Source organism: Lagopus leucura, unplaced genomic scaffold (genome assembly GCF_019238085.1).
Source record: "Lagopus leucura isolate 7727_CA_CO unplaced genomic scaffold, USGS_WTPT01 Super-Scaffold_100034, whole genome shotgun sequence".
NCBI classification, from domain to species: domain Eukaryota; kingdom Metazoa; phylum Chordata; class Aves; order Galliformes; family Phasianidae; genus Lagopus; species Lagopus leucura.
The window spans coordinates 1,694,427-1,717,220 of record NW_024962283.1 but is presented as its reverse complement, the minus strand read 5'-3'; the positions used below and the strand labels follow the sequence as shown (position 1 = coordinate 1,717,220).

Below are 22,794 nucleotides of genomic sequence, written 5' to 3'. Positions count from 1 at the left end.
ATGTGTGATGTTAGAAAGAAGTAAACTCTCTGAGTACCTTTATCTCCAAGTTTACAAATACAAATAGAAGCCCTACACAGATATTTAGGACATGATGAAAGATTCAAATATACACAAGGGAAGTGTTTATTTGAACGGTCTCTGGGTTCTTCTGCTCGTATTTTGCAGTGGCTGCTTCATTGTAGGAGGTCCAGAAAGTTAATTCACCGAAAGAAGTGCAGTTTTGGAAACAGCAGGGAAGAGACTGAGCCTATTTGTGGATCTGGTTTTCGGTTTCTTTATTTGTTTTTTGGAAAAAGTTTGGTTTGGCTCGAGCCGAACTGAGCTCTTCCTGCGATCTTCATTTACCCGCTGTGATGCACGGCTGTGTACCAGGCCAAGCTCCGTAAATTTCTGAGGCTTTTTTTCCAGAGCTGTTTCCCTCTGCAGACCTCCCCATGTGCTGCTCTGTGCAGCGGGAGCTGAGCACGGATGGGTTTCCCCCATGGCTCCGCTGGGTTGGGGCTGGGACCTTCGGCTCTCCTTGGAGCTCTTTTCCCTATGCTTAAAGGAAAGCCCTGGGATCACAGGATGGTTTGGAAGGGACCTGATGGATCCTGTAGTTCAGCCCTGGGCATTTGCACCCTCAGACGTAGCACGGCACCCAGTGAGCTCCCCTTCCTGCCCTCACAGGTTACCAACCAACGATGCGTGCAAGGGTTCCCAGTGCGTTTGCTCTCAGCTGCCTCCAGCACCCCATATTTGTTCCTATTTTAACGGCACAAAGCTGGCATTCTGCTCCCTGCTGCCCTCCCAGCAGGCTGCCAACACTTACTGCGTTCCTATGTTCTGGTCTCTCCCTCCCCACTGAGCTTTTCATACCCTGGGAGGTGTCAGGATTTAAGACCAACTCCTGCAGCTTCAAGGGCCACCTCTGTTTTCCTTCGGCTCCATGGAGCATTCTGTGGGGAGAGCAGGAACCTCCGAAGGGAAGCGGTGGGGGCTACAGATCTATAGATTAAAGAGAGCAAGGGCCAAGTGCCAAAGTGCTTGTGTCACTTGCAGGAGCCAGGGCCAGGAGTTGGGCTCGGCACAACTCTTTCCATTGTGGTGACTCACTTGCTGACACTCTTTGGCTGCCCTGCTGAGCGGATGAGGCTGGGGGAGAAGCGAAGGAGCTCCTCTTTGCCCAAGGAAAGGGCAATCCTGGGGGCATCCGAGCCCTTCTGCCCATCACGGGGCTGTCCCACCCTTCTGCCCGCAATGAGGGTCTTGGTCCAGCGCTGTGCCTGCTGGTGCTGCCTTACCAACAGCCACAGCTCTGGGTTGCATCCAGGAGGTTGGTTTGTCCCAGAAACTGGGAATTGTTAGCAGCAGAATCCACCAGGAGGAAGAAAAAAAAAAAAAAAGAAAAAGCTAAAATACTCATGAAGTCTGAAAATCATCCAACGGTTTCCCTTTCAAGTATTACAGATGTCTTTCGTATCTTTCTCAAGTTGTCATACACGACAGTTCTCTGCATGTTCTCCTCTCTTGGTTTCTCTGTTGCTGTTCTGTGTTTCAGTGGGATGCTATTGAATATGGCATATAAGAATTGGCTCTCGACTCTCAGCACTGATTGCGTTTGCGTATGCAGAAAGAGAAATTGTTTAGGCTAGCTGTGTTCCAGAATTTTATTGCATAGCATCTGACAAGGTTACATGCAGCTTGTCTGGGCAGAGCTATTTTTAATGCTGTGCTCATCAGTTGTGACTCCTTGGGTTGTGCCTTCCATCAGCAGATGCCCAGTTGGACATGTTCTGCCTTTTGTACCTGCAGAGCTTCTTAAGGGCTGAGGAAACAGGAAATCTTTCCTGTCACACTTTGAAAATAAGTTGTTAGAAAAACGTGCCCCTTGGTTTGGGCTTTTTGGGTTTGTAAGGAAGGAGTTGAAAGAATTGAACTAAATCGCTGTTTGTTTTGGTACGAAACACCAGATTTCTTATTTTTTAACAGCAGACATGCTTTCAGGTTTGGTTTTGCTGAAGGGAAGGAATTTCCCCTTTTAAAAGCCTCTTTTGGACTTGTTTTCTGCACAGAGGGAATAGCAGGAGGGAAAAATAATAACACAAATAGGCGAAAATTGCAGAAGTGCTGCTCCTAAAGGGGGAGGAAAGCCACAGAATTGTGGTAGGAGCCCACAGGCCGGTGCCCATGCTCCCAGCCCAGCTTCAGTGGCTGCTTCTCTTGTCACCCTCTGCCCACATCTGGTCCGCAGCCTCCAGAGCCAACAGAAGTCTTGCCATTGATTTCTGAGGCTTTCAGACAATGCTCTGTATGCATGCAAGCTAACGTGATCGTTAAACATTTTGCTAAGCCCTCTTGGCTTTTTCCATCAAACGTGTCATTTAAATAACCTAATTAAATGAAGTCCCTTCGTTTCAGATGATGTTTAGATGATGCATGTAATTGCACTGGAAGCGTGGCCGTCCAGCTGGCAGAGAGGTTAGAAAAGATGTAAAACATTTTAGTAAAAAGAAGGCCCTCCTCGATTTTGGCCTCAGTGATGGGGATGGAAGACAAACATGTGGGTGAGAACAGCCACAGACAGCGGGCAGTCCTCAGGGGTGGCAGAAACCAGTCTGGTTTTGGCTTGTTGCATTGTGTGAAGCTTGGGCTGGTGGGGTCTTATCTCGCAGATGATGCAGGGCAACCTGAGCAGGATGAGTGCTGCAGCTTTCTTGCTTGAAGTGATGACTGAACCCATCCTTCCTCCTTGTCCAGCTGTGTTGGGAAGCCTCTGTGGGGTGCAGGAGATGTCCAGGTGTCATCCTGCCTGCCCAATGTCAGGTGTTTGCTGCTCCCTCCGTGCACCAGGACACAGTGTCTCTGGGATGGGGCCAGCTCTGTGTAGGGAATATTTCCTTCGACTCAAGGAGTGAAACTCTTGGGGTCAGGCCTGGGCTGTGCTGGGGAGGTGGTGTGGCTGCAGTAATGGTGCTCGTAGATCATTGGCCATCAGAGAGCAGCTGGGAAGATGGTGAGACCCCAGCATGGAGGCCTGCGCCTGCTTCATAAGGGCTCCTGGGGCAGCATCACCCAGCCTGGGCTTGTCTTGAGTTTGTCATAGGGACAAAGGGCTGTGTTAAATTGGCTCTGAGTGATGCTCATTGCCAGCAGCCTCCCCTGTGCATCCTCCTGCCCAGAGCAGGCATAGCAAGGAGACAACCATGGCTCCCAGGGCATTTCTGTGAGCTCAGCTGTATGGAGACTGCACATCTGGCCAGCAGGGACACACATTCCCCGGATCCTCTTTTCTGCACCAGGAGCCAGTCCCAGGAATCCTTCGCCCTGCAGATTCGTAGTGCTGACACATCCACTCTGGCCACAACAGAGCAAATTGTTCCTTTTTATCCTGCTCCAAGTCAGAAAGTGCTCAGCATTTTAAATGAGATTTTCCAAAGGGTTCAGGCCACATCAGGTCCTGCAGGGATGGTCTCTTTCCTCCTCCCCCTGTGCCTTGTTACAGAGTGAGCAGAATGCGTTTCACCTACAGCCAAACCCATCCTGCTCAATTACCACCCAGGGAGCATCCCTGCTCCATCTCAGCTCAGTAGTGCTCAACCAAGGATCTCCCCATTTGCAAACCTGACCTTGAGCGTTCAGACACACAGGCTGCAGGAAAGTGATCCGAGCAGAACCCCCTGTGCTGTCACTTCCACTTACAGGTCTTGGCGGTGACATCGCCGCAGCGGTGAGCAAACAGGTTTTTGGCTGGGGCTACTGTCTGGGGAACCTGTGTCTGGCAGAGGGGCTGCCTCCTTCCAGCGAGGTGCTTGAGAGCCTTCAGGAAGGACGATCGAGGCAACTCTGTCATTTCCTCGCTGCCCTTTTGCAGTTGGGGCTGTTTTATTTGATCCTCGTGCCCCCCTCCTCTCCTGCAGCACTGAAGGATGTCCTTGTCCCAAAGTATTTCTTTCTGCATTCTTGCAGCGTGAGCAAAGCAGGAGGGAAGGGGGCGAGGAGGGGAGATGGAAAGGGTTGGGAAAATTCTCACACAGGGCTTAGTTTACAAGGGACAGCTGAGCGTGTAAACCTGGTCTCCAAAGAGGGCTGTTCGAGCTGTTCTGGCAGTGTTTCCCCTCCTCTCCCCCAGCCTCTGGCTGAGCTGCTTCGAAGGAAAACAGAAAGGAAGGAGGCAGGGAGTGTTCCAAAAATCAGCTCTCCCACCCTTTTAATTCCCCCTAACTGAGAGGCGAAACAACGAACCTCAGCGTGGCAGATGGGGTCGGTGTGTGCATCCTGTGTCATTTAGTTGGGTGAGTGGGCAGCAGGAGGGATGAATGTCCCCACAGTGCAAGCAGCTGCTGTGAGATGACATTCCTCACCTCCCTCTTCTTCCTCCTGTCCTTTTCTTATCTGCAGTACGGCTTGCTACGAAAGCAGTTGGCATCAGAATACCAACATGAGCAGTCAGTGGTTTTTATAGGCCCTTGCAGGCTGGGGCTGTCTGGTGGGAGGGCAGGGAACAGAACAATTCAGACTTGGGATTGCAAAAGGCTTTTTGCTTTCTGCAGATCTATTTATAAAATTGAGCGAAGCCAGCTTTCCAATGAGTAAAATCAGCATTTTTTTCATGTCATTTGTCCTTACAAAGCAGAAGAGGTGGTGTTTGCACAGACACCCTTCCTTTCTTATTGATGCTTTGGCTCTCAGTGGGTCTGTTTACCTCTTTGGATGAAGTTCCTGTTGAGGACAGCCCAACAATGCCATCCTCTTGTCTGTAACTGAGGGTGCAAGGGGCTGTGGATCCTTAGCATGGTGCCCCAGCCATCACCCGCACTGAGCATCTTTGAACTTGTTACTAAAGCAGAGCAGAAGCTGACTTCTGCTATTGGTAACACTTGTGTTTCTCATCCTGTCCCTCTGCAGCCAGTAGTGCTGTCAAAAGAAGGTCTGTATGTCTGCATTTCATTTACATCCCACGGCGTGTCTGTGCACACACAGGTATGCCTGCATGCTACCTCAGCTGAGAAACAAGTGCTTATTGGAAACATGCTTGCTGAGAATTAACAGCCCCATACACATGTATCTCTCATTAAACACTACGGGGTGGAGGTAGGGATTGCTGCCCCGGGCGCTCTCTGTGAGATCTCTCAGCACCATATGCAATAAATATGTTTTTAATAAGCAGTCATTAATGACTGGACAATAACAGCTTTATTAAGCTTAAATTAAAGGCATATTTGAGGGCCTTAATCTGAGACTGTATGGTGTAATGGAATGTACTGGAATTCAGCTTTTTATTATTTTATTTTGAAGCTTCTTTCAAGCCAGTAGTTGTAAGCCAGCGTGGGGAAAGGATGCATTCCCTGATGGCCTGGTCCTGCTCAGAGATCAGCTCGTGGCTGTCTACACAGAGCCTAAACCAGGCTGGGCATCCCTACTAAGGGTCTGTATCGTGTACAGGTATTGCTCCAGGGCTCTGAGCTCTCACCCTGAGCTTTGTCTCCCTGGGTGGGCACTGTTCACAGCCAGCCTTCTCCCTGCTGCTCTCATTCATTGTGGGGGCTGAGCTCCCAGCGTAGGCAGATAAAGGCTCTCAGAGATGGCTGCTGCTTAACTCCTGACTGCGGGAGGGTGCCTGGAGCTGGGACTTCGTGGGGTTGGGCCGCAGTTTGGTTTTGATACCCTTCAGCTGTCCTTGAGTTTAGCAAGCACTGTGGGTGGAAAGCAAGCCAGCAGCCGTGCCTTGCTGTGGGACCAAGGTGAGCAGGCAGGAGCAAAGGGAGCGAAGGAGGAATCCCACTCTTTATTAAATGATGATAAAACCATAGCAAAATAACAATAACACCTGGGCACAAATATCTGAAATACATTAAGCATGAGGGTTTGGCTGGAAGAATCTCAGGACAGCCTACAGCAGAACCCCAAGCCATTGCTAAGCCATTCCCATATCCCATCAGCCCGTTTCACCACCCCTGCATCCTCCTGGCCACACAGGGACTGCTGAGCTCTGTATTTCGCTTCCTTAAGCAGGTTTGTTCCCCATTTGTGCTGTCTTCCTGAAACAGCTTTCTCTTGTAGGCTGGTTTTCAAGCCCATATCCATCAGCTTCCATCCTTCCTGGGCGTACCCTGCCCTGAAATGCAGAGGGTTGCATCCCTGGCTGGGCAGCACTGCAGCAGTGTTTGCCTTGGAGCTGGCTTCAGAGCTGCTCCATGCAGGTCCTCTCCTGCTCCTGCCCAGCTGGCTCTCCAAGCCCCAGAGCTGACCTGCAACGTGACTCGATGTGAATCAGCCCTTCCTCCGAACCCAAAGCATGGGACTTGCATCAGCCCTATTCCCTTAAATCCACTTAGTGTGTCCCTGTGACCCAGACCCTTGAACTCCCTGTGCTCCACTGCCTCAGCCCTGCAATCCTCCGAGCCCAGCTGTGCCCTGATCTGCTTCCCTTACCATCTGGGCTGACCAGGATCTTGTTGCTTCACTGACTCTCCAACTGTTTTTTGTTTTGTTTTTCAATTGACTTTGGAGAATTAGCATCATTTTCAGCTCTCCTTTCTGCCCCTCGTGAAGGGAATGATTCTTTCCCTAGCATTTTAAAGACAGCTTGTACCTAGGGACATAATTCCTAAGAAATGCTTTGAGCTGAGTCAGTCCAACATGTGTTGCACAAGTGTGTGTTGGAACAGATCTGAATCTGATTTCTTTTCCTGGTTCAGAGGGCACTGCAATCAGGGCAGCAGTGCTGCGAGATAGCAGCTGCTCTGTGCCCTGTGAGATCCCTGCTTTGCACTGGACAAAATGAACCAGATTCTTCCCCAAATGCATCGTCTCTTCACCAGGGATCCAGCAATTTGAGTTTAGCTGCAGAGCTGGCTGAATATTCTTAGGATGAAATGGGTTGTGTATGTTTTAGCACCACGCTTTGCTCTGTTTTAACTGGAGAATGTGAGATGTTTCTGCAGAATATTTCAGCATTAAAAGGAAAAAAAAAAAAAAAGCTGATTTTTTGGGGGGGCCTGAAAGCAAAAATATATTAATTTCTGTCTGATGCTCTTTGAATTGCTCTTCTGGATTGAGGATGTGGTGAGGCAGGGTTTAATTGCATGAATTCCATCGCTGGAAACTGAGCTAATTTTTCTTGTGTTCATCTGAGGTGCGTTGGGTCTTTGTGTTTGCCACGTCAGTGCCAGCTAATGCACAGATGGCTTCAGGTCCTGCTGTAGCCACCAGCACAGCTTACCTCCTGTAGAGCTCTAGACTTCTACATATGATGCAAACAAAAGTCACATTGCTTCAAAGCTTTTTCAACAAGCAAACCAAACTTCCCACCTCTGATTTTTGCAAGCTGGTTACTTTAGGCATGATAAATGCTTGGCTCCAGCAGAAAAGTCTGAGTGTGGAATGGCATCCCTAAACAGCAAGCCTAAGTTTTGCTAAGCAGATACAGCCTTAGCTTCTGAGCTGCCTTGAAATGCAAGGAGATGCTCTGTGAAGCAGAGCATCCTGATGGATGTTGGCTTTTCCCTCTGATTGTGTTCCTGATCAGTGGGAGCCCTCAGCCACGAATTAATGGTTAGCACAGAAGGAGCAGGCTGTGCTCAAGGACTTGCTGGTGGAGTGCAGTTGACTTGAGAATGGCCAAGCTAAAAACTTCAAAACTTCTCAGCTCTCTGCCTCACACGATCATTTTCTCACAACAGCTTGCCAAAGTGTTTGGCTTAGCATTAATCGCTGCGTTTCCTCCAGATATAGAACAGTGTTGTGCAAGCCATTGGGTCAGCGCTCAGGGCATGGGATATCAGGCCTGGGGTCGATTTAAATATGAAATTAGCAGCCTGTTCCCTGCTGAGGGCTCTGTCTGAAAGCACACGTGGACGTGCCTAAGTGCTCTGCAGGACCGGGAGTGTAAGGACATCAGTTGAGCAGCGAATGAAGTTTGTAAACCTCATAGCCTCAAAACAGCACAGAGAGAGCGTAGGGCTGCAGTTCCTTTACCTGTGTGACCCCTTTAAAAAACATCTCCCCACTGTGGAGCAGAGCTGGTGTTTACAGCTCTCAGCAGAAGGGAACCTCCTGAAGCCAAACATCATTGTGCTGAGCCCTGGTAGAACTCAAATCTTTGGCTCCAGCATGTCTAGGGACTGAAAAGCTGATGATTAGATAACTGTAAACCATCCTGATTTTACAGCTCGTGCTGGCTTTGTTGGGAAAGGGAATGAAGCACACCAGGCTCCTAGGGCAGAGAGAGAAATGGTTTTGTGATTAAATTGGATTATTTCAGCTGAAGTGTCCACCCCTGCTGCAGGGTTTGCTTCTGGTCTTGGGCAGGTCTGACTCCCCTGTGCTTCAGTTTCCCCAGTGCTGACCCTTTGCTGTGATATGTTGGTGGAAATGCAGTTTGAAAGAGATGCACTGCTGGAAGTGGGGTGCCCATTTGGGAGCACCAGGAGCTCATGCCTGGGGGCAGGAAACTCAAGACAAAACATGCTCCATTGGGTGAGGAAACCTAAGGCAGGATGCTCCGCTGGGTGAGGAAACCCAAGACAAGGTGTTCCATTGGTCTGAGTCCAGATGAGGGCACCAGGAACTCCTGGGCTCGCAGCCTCAGGCCCAAACCTCCGTGTCTTTCAGTTTTCCCATCTGCAGAGTGAGATCCCAAGTGCAATGCATGCAGCCCCACTCCGATCCCAGCCCTCTTCATCTCTCTCAGTGCTGATGGCCTTATCGTCAAGAGGTTTCTTTCCTGCCAGGCTGGGAGTTCAGCCTTCTTGCTTCTTGAGAAAGACCCTCTGGGTGTGAAGCATTCCCCAGGTTGGGCTGTGTGTTTGGATGGTTGCTAAGCTTGTCTCATGGCTGGTTAGTGCCTGATGAGATCACGGTGCCATTTAGCATTTCGTGGCTAATTCAGGATTATTCATTAACAATCAAGAACAAGCAGGTGTATGCATAGGCTGCCTTTGTGAGAAAGGACATGAGTTATTCAGGGGAACTGAAGTGCTGGTTGAGCTGAGGAGCTTCAGGGGTGGTGGAGATGGAGATTTGTTTTCTGAACAGCTGAATCTAAAGCTTTTTATGCTATTAACCCTGCAAATGTGGTGGTTTTCAGTAATGACAGTGAAGGTAGCCTTCTGTCCTATAATAAGAGAGTGCAAGGAAGGAATTAGTGGAAAAACACATCTTCATATTGGTGTGTGGTAGTGCAAAGGTATGGGAAAGCAGCACAGGGTCTGCTCGTGTCTGCAGCATCCCTGTTCAACAAAGGTTCCTGATGATGGTGCAAAGCTCTGCCCTCGTAATGCTCTCTGGTGGTCCCACAACTGAGGCCACGTTCGGGTGTTGCTGCTTTAGATCCTCATCCAGGCAACTGAGACCCGTGTCTCCAGGCTGATTTAGAGGTGTGACTGCAAACTCAAGGTCCACGTGCTGCCTGCCCAGGGAAAATTGAATTTGTGATGTGTCAGGAAGAAAAAGAAAAAAAGAAAAGGTTGACTTTTGCTGGAAGAGAAATACGGGATTAGTGACCAAAACTTGATCATTCTCTGCTCTAAGTGGAATTTCTCAGCATTCAAGTTCTGGTCGTTTTATTTTCCAATAAAACAGCTTAAGCACTTTCGAGGAAATCGGATGCTTTCTGTGAGCTTTTTTTTTTTTTTCTTTTGCTTAATTGAAAGCACAATCTTCCATTGGAAAAATGATTTAATGGACATTTCTCAGGCTGTGCGAGCAGGGATTTTAGTGGGAATAGTTCCTCCTGCAGGGAGGAAGCCTTGTGGAAGAAACATGGAGCAAAACAGAGCTTGGGGAATGCAGAACAGCCAAGCTGTAACAGAGATGGTAGTTACAGCTCTGCAAGTGAAACGTGGAGAGTGCCAAGAGCTGGCACCAAGGGGAGTGGATGGAACCAAGGGGAATGGATGGAATGATGCTTTTCCTGTTCCTTCCCCAAGACGTGTGCCCTGACAGAGAGGCATCCCTCCAGGCGGTTGTGTCTCCCTTGGGACAAACTGCTGTCTTCATGGGGCTAAATTGTCCCAACGTTGTTTCTTCTGGGCTTATTGGGAGTTGTAAGTCATAGAATGGTTGAGTTGGAAGGGATGTGTAAAGGTCACCTTGTGCCTGGGTCAGTTCCTGGCCTGGAGAGCTGGAGGCCATACCATGAGCATCCAATGCAGCTTTATGCCCATTTCCCCAGGACCACAGTGTGCAGACTTGCATTTGATGGCGTTTGGAGGTGGGAGGTGCTTGGCTTTCCATGCTGTTGGGTGAATCCTCGCTGCTTTTCACCATTACTTCTTCCTTTGTCAGTAAGGACTTCAAAACCTGTTTTCACTCCAGCCCAGGGACCAATGCCCAGCACTGCCAACTCCCACGTGAAGTCTCACTGCTCCTCCTAATGCAGGCAGTCAGTTCACTTAACTCTATGTCTTGAAAATATGAAGGAGGAGTAAAGTAGAAGGGCTTTTGGGGGCAATGTGCAGGAGGGGAAGAAAAATGTGTGCTCAGATCCTGCTAAGGGCTGAGTGTCTGGCTTTGAAAGGGATTCCAGCACCACCCGTGTTTTCCTTCCTCCACAATCACATCCACCATGCCCTGCTTTGAAGTTTAAATAAACTTAAAAGCATATCTGCTGAAATATGTTACCCACGCTGCTCCGCTGGCCTGCCTTGTGGTTCCTGATGGGGAAACACACGTGGAAGGGAAGGGGAACGCTGCTGCTCTGCATCCAATCTGCACAGAGACAGATGCTGAAACAAACGCAAAGGAAATACCAATATTCCAATGCCTTTTCTTCACCCAGTCTGTTTATGTAAACCCAATGTATGTGTGTTTTCCTAACAGTAAGGTTAACCTTCCCCCTCCCCCCCCCCCCCTTTTTGACAAATAGTAAATTCACTAAGAAATGTGGCAGAGAAATGAGTCACAAATACCAGGCTAATTTGGCAAGTACGTTTGGGCCAGAGAAGGACCTTTTTTTTTATGTAGAAATGTTTTGCTTAGACATTTTTCAAAATAAACCTTTTTGACCCTTCATTCTGGATTGGGAATGTTCAAAAATTGACAGCGACTCGAGGAATACAATGTCCTGCTTAACCAAAAGAGTAAACCAATTAGCAGAACGAAACAAAGTGGAACGCAGTGTTAAACTGGAGAAAACATTGCCATGACCCAAAGCATTCTGTTTAGATTTATTGGTTTTTTTCCTGAAAACTCTGTGCTGTTTGTGACCCACACTGAGTGCTCCTCTTGCTTTGCTTCCCTTCCTGCTGCTATTCTCACCACCATGGCCACAAACCCGTTTTGTTCTGCCCTCAAATTATCCACACGCGCTCTGCCTTTGCTCTCTTGTTTCCCCAGGGGAAGCCAGCTTGCTCTCACCTCCATGCTTCAGCTCCTTTCCTGCTTGGCGAAACCCATTCTGAGGACAAGTAATGGTTTAAAAAACAAAAATACAGCATTCATAATGATCCATCCCTACTGGTGCTGCCTCTTATTGGAGCACTGGATGCTTGCTGAGTGTCTTAGAGCACCCCTCGCTCCGTAGCTCCCTGCTGGCTCCAGGAGGATCGTTTTGGAGCTGTGCTTTGGCACCAGGCTCCCTCCAGGCCCCACCGAATTTGCACCCAGACCCACCCAGCCCCACGCCTGCTTTAAATCATCCGCAGCCCATGTAAGTGGTGGTGATGTCAGCCTGCCCATCCCATGCACCTTTTAAGCATAATCCCACCCCAATTTCCCTCCCAGCCAGTTCCCACACCCCAGGGTGGGGTGAGACTGCGAGCACCTTGGGAGCAGAGGGGTCGGAGCTGGCACCCACATCCTGCATGGCAAAGGACCCTCAGTCCCAAAGCCATCTGGTCTTCCCGTTGCTCCAACTGCCTGAAAACAGCTTAACGTTGCCTTATAAATGAGCTAATAGACTGTGGTCCTATAAAACACAGAGCTCTGCTCCAAGGGAATCCCGGACCAAACCCCTCTGGGGCTTTGGCAGCTCTGTAGGCTTTGTGCAAGTAACTGTGAGGACCACCTGAGTGCCTCAGATGGGCACAGATCTCAGGGAGCCTCAAGCTCTGTGTCCTCCCAGCATCCCAGGGCCAGCTTTGTGCAGCCCAGCCTGCGGGAAGGACTTTTGCTGTGGTTTATTGGCAGCTCCTCAAAGCCTTATAATGAAGAAAGTGCTTGTGGTTCAATCCAAATGAGTTTTGTTGGTTTTTCTCAGCTAGCGAAAAGTCTGAAGGGTTTCTTATCTTGCTTCAGACGGTGGGGAATTTTTTATTTTTTTCTTCCCATTCTGGTTCAAACTGAATTTAAAAGATGGAAATTGGGAAGTGGCAATCTATTCGAATCAGAAAATCATAGGCATGGGTGGAACCAGCACAGGGATGGCTCACCCACACATGTCCAGAAAGGACTATTTTTACTCCCTCGGGATCATCCCGTTTCCTTTTGGAACAATTTGCAGGGCCAGTGTGAGCTCGTGCATTTTGCTATTTGCACATCCCTGACAATGTCCTGGGTAAAAAAAACCTGTAGGCAGATGTACCTGAGGTGGCCAGGTGGTGTTTTCCCCCTTATTTCCCCTCCATAGGGCCATGCTGAGAGCCCACTGCATGCCAGTGGAGGGCAATTACTCAGTGCTGCCCTGCACAGAGCCTTTTTCAGGTGATTTTTCTACTTTTTCTGGCCCTTCCTGTTTTTCTGGCAAGGCTGGCAGGAGAAGAGCACATTGCTGCTGTGGTTGGGAGCTACCAGGAAGATGAAAACAAGGGAAACTTTTACCGGTGGCTCGAGGCATCCAAAGAAAATCATTTTTGCAGTGATTTGGAGCCACAGATATGTTTGGGAGCGGGCACCTCAATAGTGCCATTCATTGGGAGCCCACGGCCCTTCATGGGGACGGGATCCTCAGTGCGTGAGGAGGTGACATGGGCGAGGAGCAGCCGCCCTTGGCAATCCCTTGTCAAAGCAGGGAGGGACTGCTGTAAGGGCCTGCTAAAGCCGGCACGGTGCCTCTCCTGATGTTTCTCTGCATTCTCAGCCACCGAAGGTGGAAAAGCTGGGAGGTGGATGTGTGCTCCATTGGGACCAAAAGAATGTTTGTTTGCACCAAGCGGAGCTGAACAGCCAGAATGGTCCCACCCAGAGCATCCTTGGTGTCCTCAGTGGCACATCCCAACACTCAGATCCCAGCTCTACCCCAGGATGTGCCGTCACCCGTTTGCAATGGGGTTTGAGCAGGGATGTGTCCCAGTGGGATGACCTGTGGGATCTTCAGCTTCTGCAGGCGCATGGAATCAGCACCTGGCAGGAATGGAGCTGAGGATTTGCTGAACTGGGAATGGAAACAATCTGCAGTTCAAGCAAAAGGAGGGGGGAGACAAGAGGGGTCCTAGGAAAAACAAATATTTTCAAATAAGTTTTCTGTTAGAAATGCCTAAGCTGGATGTTTCTCCTCTCGCAAGGCTCAGGCATATTCTTTTCAAAGGAAGCCTGAAACCTTTTAAAGGGAAATATCAAAGGAATCATTTCTTTTCACTGACATTTTTCATTAAAACAAAATATATTTCTTGACAGGCCACGAAGTGACCCAGATCATCAATCCAAATGCAAACGGGCGTTCAGGAGAGCTTGCAAACATATCAAAGAATTCTGGGCCAGGCCTTTCCTTTCCATTTTCACTGCAGCTGCTGCCACTGCTGTCAAGAAACATGAAAACAGGGCAGGGAAAATGCCTCCTTGTGCGTGGTTTTGGCGTGAAGGCTTAGAAGAGCTGATTTTGTGCTTACACCCCGTCCCTGGGCTGTTTGAAACATAAGGTATGTATACATGTATAGCATTGAGCACAAGGCAGGTCATCAGGCCATGTCACTTGTCTCCCTTCCCAACCATTTGTCTCTGGGGTCCCAATTGCTTGTGTTATTCCAAAAATGCTGATGATGCCTGTGCTCTGGATGGATGGAAAGCTTCTCCTGGCAGTTGCCTTCCCAGCGCTTTGTTAGCCATGCTGGTGATGTTGCAGTAGCAATTAGCAGCTCATATCAGACCAGGGGCCCCACAGCACTGGGACCATCTAGGCAACAACCTAATCCCTATTACCTGTAAGCAACCATGTGAAATAATTCTTGCAAGGAAGGAGGAGATCTTTGTTCACTAAACTCATGCCAGTTCATCCACTGACCCTTGCAGGGACATGAGAGAATCATTCCTGGAACATGATTCCAAATTGCTTAAGAAACTAAGCCCTAAATCCCACTAGCATTAAAGGTTCTTTGGCACTTGGGAACATGGTACCCTTCAGGGGCCAAAAAGAGCCGCAGTTTTCAGCTGTGTCCTCCAATCTTAACAAAGGATTCCCTCTGTGAGCATCATGGCCAAAGCTCATCTGCTGTGCACCAGGAGATGCGTCTTCCCAGGACTCGATGGCATAGGAATTAACCTCCCAGAAAAATGCTTTTGTCTTTTTGCACTCAGCTTTTCAACAACAACAACAATATATATGTATGTATATGAAAAACAATATGGGAAAAGTGATAGATTTTACCATGGGAAAAAGTTGTACTTTCCAGAGCAGACTGGAGATATTATTGGCACAGCTGCTCAGGCAGTGGGGGGTCACTGTCCCTGGGGGTGTTGCAGAGCTGTAGGGATGTGGCACTGAGGGATGTGGGCAGTGGGCACGGTGTGGTGGATTGGAGTGGGATTGGGGATCTTTGTGGTGTTGGCTTTTGCTGTTCTTCCAAGGTGTTCAAGCCTGGCGGCACAGGGGATGTGACCACCCTAAAGCCCTTCCTGGGATGCACAGGGATGTGAGCAGCGGCTGCAGGACGCTCAGTTCCCAGCCACGCTGAGCACTGAGAGGAGCTGCCCTTATCTCGGGGTATTAGCACTGCTATAAACCTGATAATGCTGGAGTTTCCCATAAAAATCCAAGAGGTGGGACTCCCATGGAACGGAGGCTTCTCAGCATCGGTGCCACATATGGAAGTAGTGCAGAGGCTGCGTTTTCAGCCGCCACGACTGCAATTTGAAGAGAAAAAGAGAGGTATTCCAACTATTTTGTCTTTAAAAGGAAATACTGAATAGCTTATGGATAAGACATTAACAGGCCTAGACCACTCGTGGTCATTAAAGAGCCCTCGGCTCTATTTGCGGGAGGGGAACCGGGGGTGTTAGTCTTGGACTGCAGCCCAAATTCCAGTTTGAGGAAACACATCCCGACTACCTAAAATTCCACCTGCAATTGGACTCAGGTACCAGGCCTCTGGTCCCTGCAATCCGTGGGTCTGAAGTATTGGGTACCTCTGTACATCATCAGTGCTACCAGGCAGAAGAGCTGTCTCAGTGCACCCAGTTCAGCTCGGGGTCTGGAGTTCATCCCCCTGCAGGGAAGTAAACCCCTCACTTTGGGATAGGAATTATGGTTCTGACCTCAAGCCTTTATCTTTAAAGGGAAAAGAGTTCTTCAGAGGTGGGATGGGTCCTGTGGTGGAAAGCTGTGATGCTTCATAATCAGAAACACAGGGAGCAAAGGGATAGTGGGGTCCAGCACACGTCTGGTCCAGCATCCCTGCTCCAACTTCAGCTTTCTAATGATGTGCTGCCCCTGCATCAGCCCTCACCTGCAGTTCTGCACAGCATTTGGTGTCTCTTCTAGGGAGAGTGCCATCAACAACCCTCATCCTCGTTTTTGCAGTAAATATCCCCTCCCATCCTGCAGCCCTGCCTGCTCTGTGCAGCCACTGCTGCATTCCAGCCCAAAGGTGGCCCCACTGCGGCCGTAGGAAAAGTGATGTGCACAGAGCAAGAATCCCTCCAGATGAAAGGTGGTGATAGTTGCAGACAGTTATTTTATCTTCCTCTGACTTTAAAGATAACACGCTACCAGCATGTGAAAGGGCATCATTTTTCTTCTCTGGGAGTTATGATCTTGGTCCTGCTCCACCCCACGGATTACAGCTTTGCAGTGGAGCTGTTGTTGCTTAAAAAGCAGATCAAATCACACATTCCCACCCTTTTTTTCACTTCATCTTCTCTGCGCCCCAGAACTGGCATGCTGATGGCAGAGAGCAGCTTACCTTAGCAACCGCTCCCACAAATAGGGCTCAGGTTCCCAAGTGCACAGGGAATTGCAAATTGGAGAGAAACTGTGTGTTCAGATATAAATATTTTTCACACCTTGGCAAAGCATGTTTCTCCTTGACTTTCTGAGTGATGATGTTCTCTGCTATCACAGCTTTGCATTTCATGCTGGCCCTGGAGGACTTTTCCTGCCCATCTCAGCGCTAACGCTGCAAACAGCAATTGTGATGTGAGAAGGGGCTGCTCAGAACTGCATGGCAGTACATTGGAGCATCCAAGGAACAAATCTGGTTATGGCCCTGGCACGTTTAATCCCAGGCACATCCCTTGTTTGATGGGGCAAATCTTAAATGAGGAACTTCACTGATGAAGACAATTGTGGGGCTGGAAGCAAGGAGTGATTTGTTGGCTCAGATGAGACTTGAGGCAAAATCCACACCGATTCTGAGGATGCCAGAATTTCACTTGAAGCTTTTTCTGGCATCCCAAGCAGAGCACACGGTGGCTGAGCTGAAGGAACTGCTCCACAGGAGCCTCCAACCCAGCCCAACATCATCCCAACCCAACCCAATATTATCAGTTGTAACGGGGTACTAAAGGCAGCTTTTCCTTACTGCTCTGTCACAGCCGCAAGACATGTGAGTGGCCCGCTTCACCCAGCTATTTCCCCTGGTTTTCAGCCTTCTGCTTATTTGTAGGAGGATGTTTTGCTTTCACCACCAGGCACGTGCAGCATTCCTGCTGTTTTAGAGGACCAGCGTATCCCAAGCATCCTCCCATGAGCTGAAGGAGCGGTGCATGTCAGAGACCAGCGTGGGTGAAGGATGCTATGAGCATTCCCATGGGAGCTGGTGCATTTCGGGGCAGGTTGGGGTGTTGAGGATGGGCTGGCCTTGCTATGAGAGGTTTCCATTTTCCACCTTCCAGGCAATCGCCGAGGAAAGAGATTGTCTCATTTTTTCGTGTACGTATATCTCGTCTCATGGTTGCCGAGGCAACACTGTATATGTTTGCAGGCTGGAAGGATCTGGGGATGGAAAATGAAGCCAGGGAGTGGACCGAGGAGAAAAGTCCAGCAGGAATTTTCCTCTGGTCTTTTGCGGCCGATTGGTTCCCGCTAATTTAAGCCCCTCTCCTGGGATTAGTCATCAAATCTGAGATTTCCATTTTTATTATTTTAAATCAACCACGGCTGCTCCTGGGAGGCCGTTTTTCATGTTAGAAATTAACCTCGCTGAGATGCAGCTGGTGGGGGCTGCGGGAGGGGAGCCAGCAGTGGGGTAATACCATAGAAACACAAACAAGGTACAACAGCTCTGCTTCCAGCCCTGCCTCGGGACACCTGCGTTGTCCCACTCGTTGCCTGTGCTTGGTTTTAGGGTTCCCCTGGCTCGAGGCATTGCTGGGGTGAGCCTCATTTCTTTTCCTCTCAGCTTTAGGGTCATAGGGCTGCAGAGGTGATGGAGGAAGAGGGCATTCCCCACCAGTGTACAGGGACACGGTGATGTTCTTTGCACGCTTGGGGAGAGCACGGCGCAGTGCTCAGAGCAGCACACGCAGTGTTACAGCAGAGCGTTTTCAGCTGTTGGGAAAAAGGCTGTAAAACACAATTCCCACCATCAGCAGCCCTGTGGGCCCAGGGTACATCAAATCGGGTATTTTGCCTCTGGCAGCAACCAAAACCTGATGCGCCAGCAGATGGTGAACCCTCAACCTTTAATTGTTTAATGCCACAGCCAGCCAGGACATTTTTTGTGATCCCATTAATCTTTGCTGTGAAGGAAAGGCTGTTGGAACCACATCCATAGCTTGCAACCGCCTGGTTATTCCCATCATCTAAATAACCAGCTTTCTGTAGCTACCCCCCAATACTGCAGGTTAGCAGAAGAGAGGGAAAGATGCTGCCTGCAGCCTTTAAAACCCCCAAACTATCAGAAAAAAAAAGAGGTATAGCATGAGTCTCTGTATCTCAAATGGAGATGGGCAGCATCTCTGTGCTGCTTGCCTGCACCCCACCTGCTCTCCAGCTCCATCACATTCATACAAAGGGAAGGAAAGGAAGCATGGGAGGGAGGGGGAGAGGGTGTTTCTGGTATTGAGCAGCAGTGCAGGGCCATTTCTCTCGGCAGCTGACAGTGTAAATGCATTTCCTGGCAAGCTGCTCGCTCTGTATTAAAATTCTTGATGAAGATTATTAAAGTGTGTTTATGAAAAGCCTGCGAGTGCTTCTTGGACTCTGAGCTGGCTTTTCAAAATGAGATGTTTGGGTGCGGGCTGAGCGCTCGTGGGTTATTAAATCCAGCCTGCCCCAGCCCCAATGCACGGGGTGCAGCTGCCCATGCAGCCTGTGCAGCCCCTCACCATGCCCAAAGCATTGCTGCAAAGACACTTGGGCATGCTGCAAGATTGAAGGAAATGCTCATGACCCTCTGAACCCAGCTTGGGCTGCAGAGGTGTGATGGGAGATGTGGGGCCATGCTCCAGCCCCTCTGGGGACTATAGGGCTGGAGCAGTGAGCCCTGCTGTTTGTGCTGGCAGAGCTTTGGGAGATGTCTCTGCACTGGAGACAGAGCCCTCCAGTGCCACACACAGAACATCCCACCCACTGTGCCAGCAACTGTGCTGACACCTCGAGGTCCCCCAGCACCACGTAGCCACCTGCACTCTCTCCTGACCCAGTACAAAAAGCCCCTTGCACACGCACACATGCACAGATTCATGCACACCCACCTCCATGTAATCCCTTGCACACACGTGCAGATGCACACACAGCTTCATGCACACCCCTTGCACACATGCTTGTGCAAACTGCATGCACACCCTTGCACACGCACACACACACACCCATGCTGCATGCACACCCCATGCACACCACGAGCGCCCGGGGCAGCAGCTTTGGCCCGGGGCTTGGCTCACTTTCCTGCATGCTTTCCCCTTCCAGCTTCAAGCAGGATTTTTAACATGGGAGACCAGGTTGTATATCTAAATATATGTCCTTTAAAAAAAGACGTTTCCAAGAACAATGGTGGAAGCAACCCAAAAATGTGCTAAGGAGGACGAATGCATCAGGACTGGAGTCCAAGCAAAATATCGGAAGGGTGAATCAGAAAGGAGGAAAAAAAATAGGAACGTATGGAGTTTTTAAAAGTTATTTTTTTTTTTCCTTTTTAATGTTAATGGCAGTTTTTCAATTTGAGCTTCAAGTGCTGGAGAAATGTGTCAACTGCTGCTGCCCTGAGCCATATTTTGGAGGGGTGCAAAAGCATTGTTGTGGTGACAAGTTCAAGATGGTTTCAATCCAACCCCTTTTAGCCATTGCAAAAATGTCTTTGCTATTATTATTATTAATTGGGCTCATTAATTTGTGTCCTGCACTTTCCCTCAGCTCCTCTGTCTCTGTGCAGAGTGATTCCCCCGGTGGCGTTTGATTAGTGGGGCTAATTAGAGCCCACTTACACAGGTTGGTCTCAGCCACAGCTCCCCAGTCCCTGCCAACTGCAATTAGAAACAACTCATAGAATCACTCAGCTTGGAAAAGATTTCTCAGACCCCCAAACCCAACCCCAGCCCACCCCATGCCCACTGCCCACCTCCCTCAGTGCCACATCCCCACGGTGCTGGAACACCCCCATGGTCAGTGACCCACCACCCCCTGTGCAGCTGTGCCTGTTAATGGTGGGGAGTGATTTATGGCAGCTTCTCAAAGGGTGAAAACTGAGCTTTTCTTAAATCTCTCTATGGGGAAGTCAGGTATGCACCCATGGGGTGAGCAGATGGCACAAAACCAACATGAGTGATGGTGGAGTGATGAGGACAGGGACAGCCTGTGTCTTATGGGCATGGCACTGCTTTCAGGCTGCAGGGCAGGAGCACATCGTGGTGTATGGTCATGAGCACACCTCGGCTTTTGGGTTTGCTCCTTCCTTTAGGATTGGCTCGGCCCCTTTGTTTGCCTGGAGCTCTCTGAGCCCCGCTCCCATCTTAGTGGAGGTCGCAGCCTAAAGAGCCTAAAGAGGACTGATTGCAGAGGGTGGATGGAGAGACCATAAAATCAAAAAAAAAAAGCAATAAAATCTTGGATTTGATTGCACAAAACAGGAAGAAAATCCGTTCTCCAGGCCAATCAGGATGGCCCAGGCAGAGGTGGGATCACTCCCAAGTTCATACTTGGTGACTGCAGCATCCGTCAGGGCTACAGACAATCTGCGTCTCATTAATCATCCCATATAAACAGAGGGGGACTCTCTGGAGCAGAGCGGTGTCGCTGGATGAATGGCCTGCTCTTGGAAAATAAACATTTCCAACTCTGCCCCGGCGTTTATTTTTGCAGAATGCCTTTGCTGCGCTGCAGTGCTTTGCTGACAGCAGGACACGCACTGCCCTGGGACAGCCCAGACCCATCCCGGGAGGCCTGGAGTGATGCAGAGTGAGAAACACCCCCCATAGAATGGCATTTTTTGTACAGAAATTGGGAGTTTTCTTTTTTCCCGTCTACAAAAGGCTGCCAGGTGCAGGCTGGGATCCGCGCTCACCCAAACATGCCTTTAATTCTGATTTATTAAGATGGTTATTGTATAGATGATTAGAAACATATTCTGGGAGATTTAAGGGCCTCGGAGCAGACATGCAGCCATTACAGAGCTGTTAATCCTCTATAAATATGCTTTTAATCATGCCAGTATTTAACATTCGATAACTGTCCTATTAAATGTAACATATAGCTGGTGGCTTTGATATCAAGAATGACAAGCTGTTGCTCTCTCCCACAGGCTCACTGGCTTCTGCTGCTCAGGAAATACCCCCGAACCCACCTGTGGACGCTCACCCCAACCCTCACCCTCCCACCCCCAGGCTCTGGGTTGATGCTTGCACATTCCTGCACGAGGACCACCAGCAGGAGAGGGATTTGCTGCAGGCTGTGGCAGGTGAGTGCCTTTTCACAAGTGGGAGGGATCACCGAGCCCAACTCCTTTTATTGCTGCCTGCTTGTTCTTTGGCATCACTCAGTGCATCTGCTGCCTTTGCCCTGCAGAGCTGCATGCAGTTCTGACATCAGGAAGAGTAAATTCTATGACCAACCCATATCTTGGGACTTTTCTGGTGGACAGAAGGAAGCAAGCAAACCCCATACGCTCAGTTGGTTATGAATGACATAACTTGGGCAGGTTCCCATGTGTCTGTTCCCCACGGTGGGCAGGCTATGGGAGAAAGCAGGCTGTGTGTGTGAAAAAAAACAATAAATGTCACTCTGTGACACACACACTCATCCCATACGTCCCACAGTGCTTGGGGAAAAGGGTGGCTGCCCTTTGCTTTGCAAGAATCCCAGCATGAAATGATGTCTGTGGCACTGCTGGGCCCATGCCAAGGGCTGAGGTATCCCCGTCTGCCTCGGCTGTTGTGCTTCCTTTGTTGATGGTTCTGCAAATCGATGTTTTGTCCCCAACACCGCCCGGCTGTCCCTTGGCCGGGGCAGGACAAGGGGCCATTCTTCATGGAGAACAGTTGGGGATCTCATGGCAGGGTGGTTGGCCTCCAGCCATTGCCTCCCACCGCCCTCCACACCTCGGTCACAGCTGGGCCATGCCATCCACTGGGACCTGTGCCATCTATGGCAGGGGACAGGAGCAGCCAGCAGCAGCCAGGGGTGGCCCTGTGTTCACAGCGCATCGCTGGAGCACATGCAGCAGAAGGGCTCAGATGAGAGGGGTATGGAGATCTTAAGGTGCTTTCTTAGAATGGGTTCGTTTGCACATTTCTAGGAGGGGTGCAGGGCAGCAGAGTGCTGTGAGATGCACGGTGCTGTGTGATGCACGGTGCTCTGAGCTGCTGGCTCGCTGCCGACAGCACAAATGCAACAAATAAATGGCTCCCCCATCTCCTGCAAACCCAGGAGCAGCCCAAGAAGTGAAGGTTAAGGCCCCCGGTGCTCCCAGCTCCGTTTCCAGCACCTCACCTTGTGCCTCGGTGCCTCTCTGTGCGCTGAGCCAGGCAGGCACTTGGAGCAGGAGCTGTTTGCTTTGGCTCACAGCAGGCTTTGTGCAGCCGCCGGCCAGCTTTCCACAGCCCACCCTATGGACATCCCTCCCCGAGCACCTACCTGGGCCGCCGGCACCACCGCGTATTTTGGCTGTGCTGTGCTGTTTCTGTGCCGACCTCCCCCTGAAGGTGTCAGCCGGAGGGGCTGTGAGGACCTGCCACCCCCTGCCCATCTCTCTGTGAGCCATCATTTCCAGCCCTGCAATATTCCCTGCATCTTTTTGCATCATTCCCTGTGGGTTGGGAGTGTGGTGTAGCTCAGGATGCAGGAGGCTGTGTGAGCGAGGATGCTCAATGTGGAAAGAAAGGGGAAAATAAATCACAGCTGTGACTTTTAGCCCTTTGCAGTCCTCAGTGCTCAAAGTAATGCAGGATCTGAGAGAGGGCAGGGGCACGGCTTGGTGCTGCTGCTCACCTTCCCCAAGCACAATGCGTTCAGAATCCTGAATAGATGTTTTCATCACATCAAAACCTGCCTGCAAAATGCTGTCTGGCAGAACTCTATTCAGCTGGAAAAACACCGGCTCGCTCTCGCTTTGAGTTATCTCTATGGACCTCATACAAAGTCTCATTTATTCGCTCCCTTTTCGGATGGCCTCCACTTCTCCATCTCCAGGCGTTCACAAATCACGATTTGCATCTCCAGCATCAGCGCTCAGCAAGAACTCTCTATTTCATTTTGCTTCTGTTGCTGCCGTTTCTTCTGCCTTT

At 49.9% G+C, this 22,794-nt stretch overlaps 1 long non-coding RNA gene across 1 annotated transcript in view; it reads left to right on the top strand.

Annotated features, from left to right (window-relative positions):
• The window catches only part of LOC122186174, a 48,943-nt gene that overhangs the window by 5,647 nt on the left and 20,502 nt on the right, over nucleotides 1–22,794 (top strand). Inside the window, exons 2-3 of the long non-coding RNA XR_006181077.1 lie at nucleotides 13,540–13,781; nucleotides 20,814–20,969. This is a non-coding gene — a long non-coding RNA (uncharacterized LOC122186174). The remainder of the gene's footprint in view (nucleotides 1–13,539; nucleotides 13,782–20,813; nucleotides 20,970–22,794) is intronic.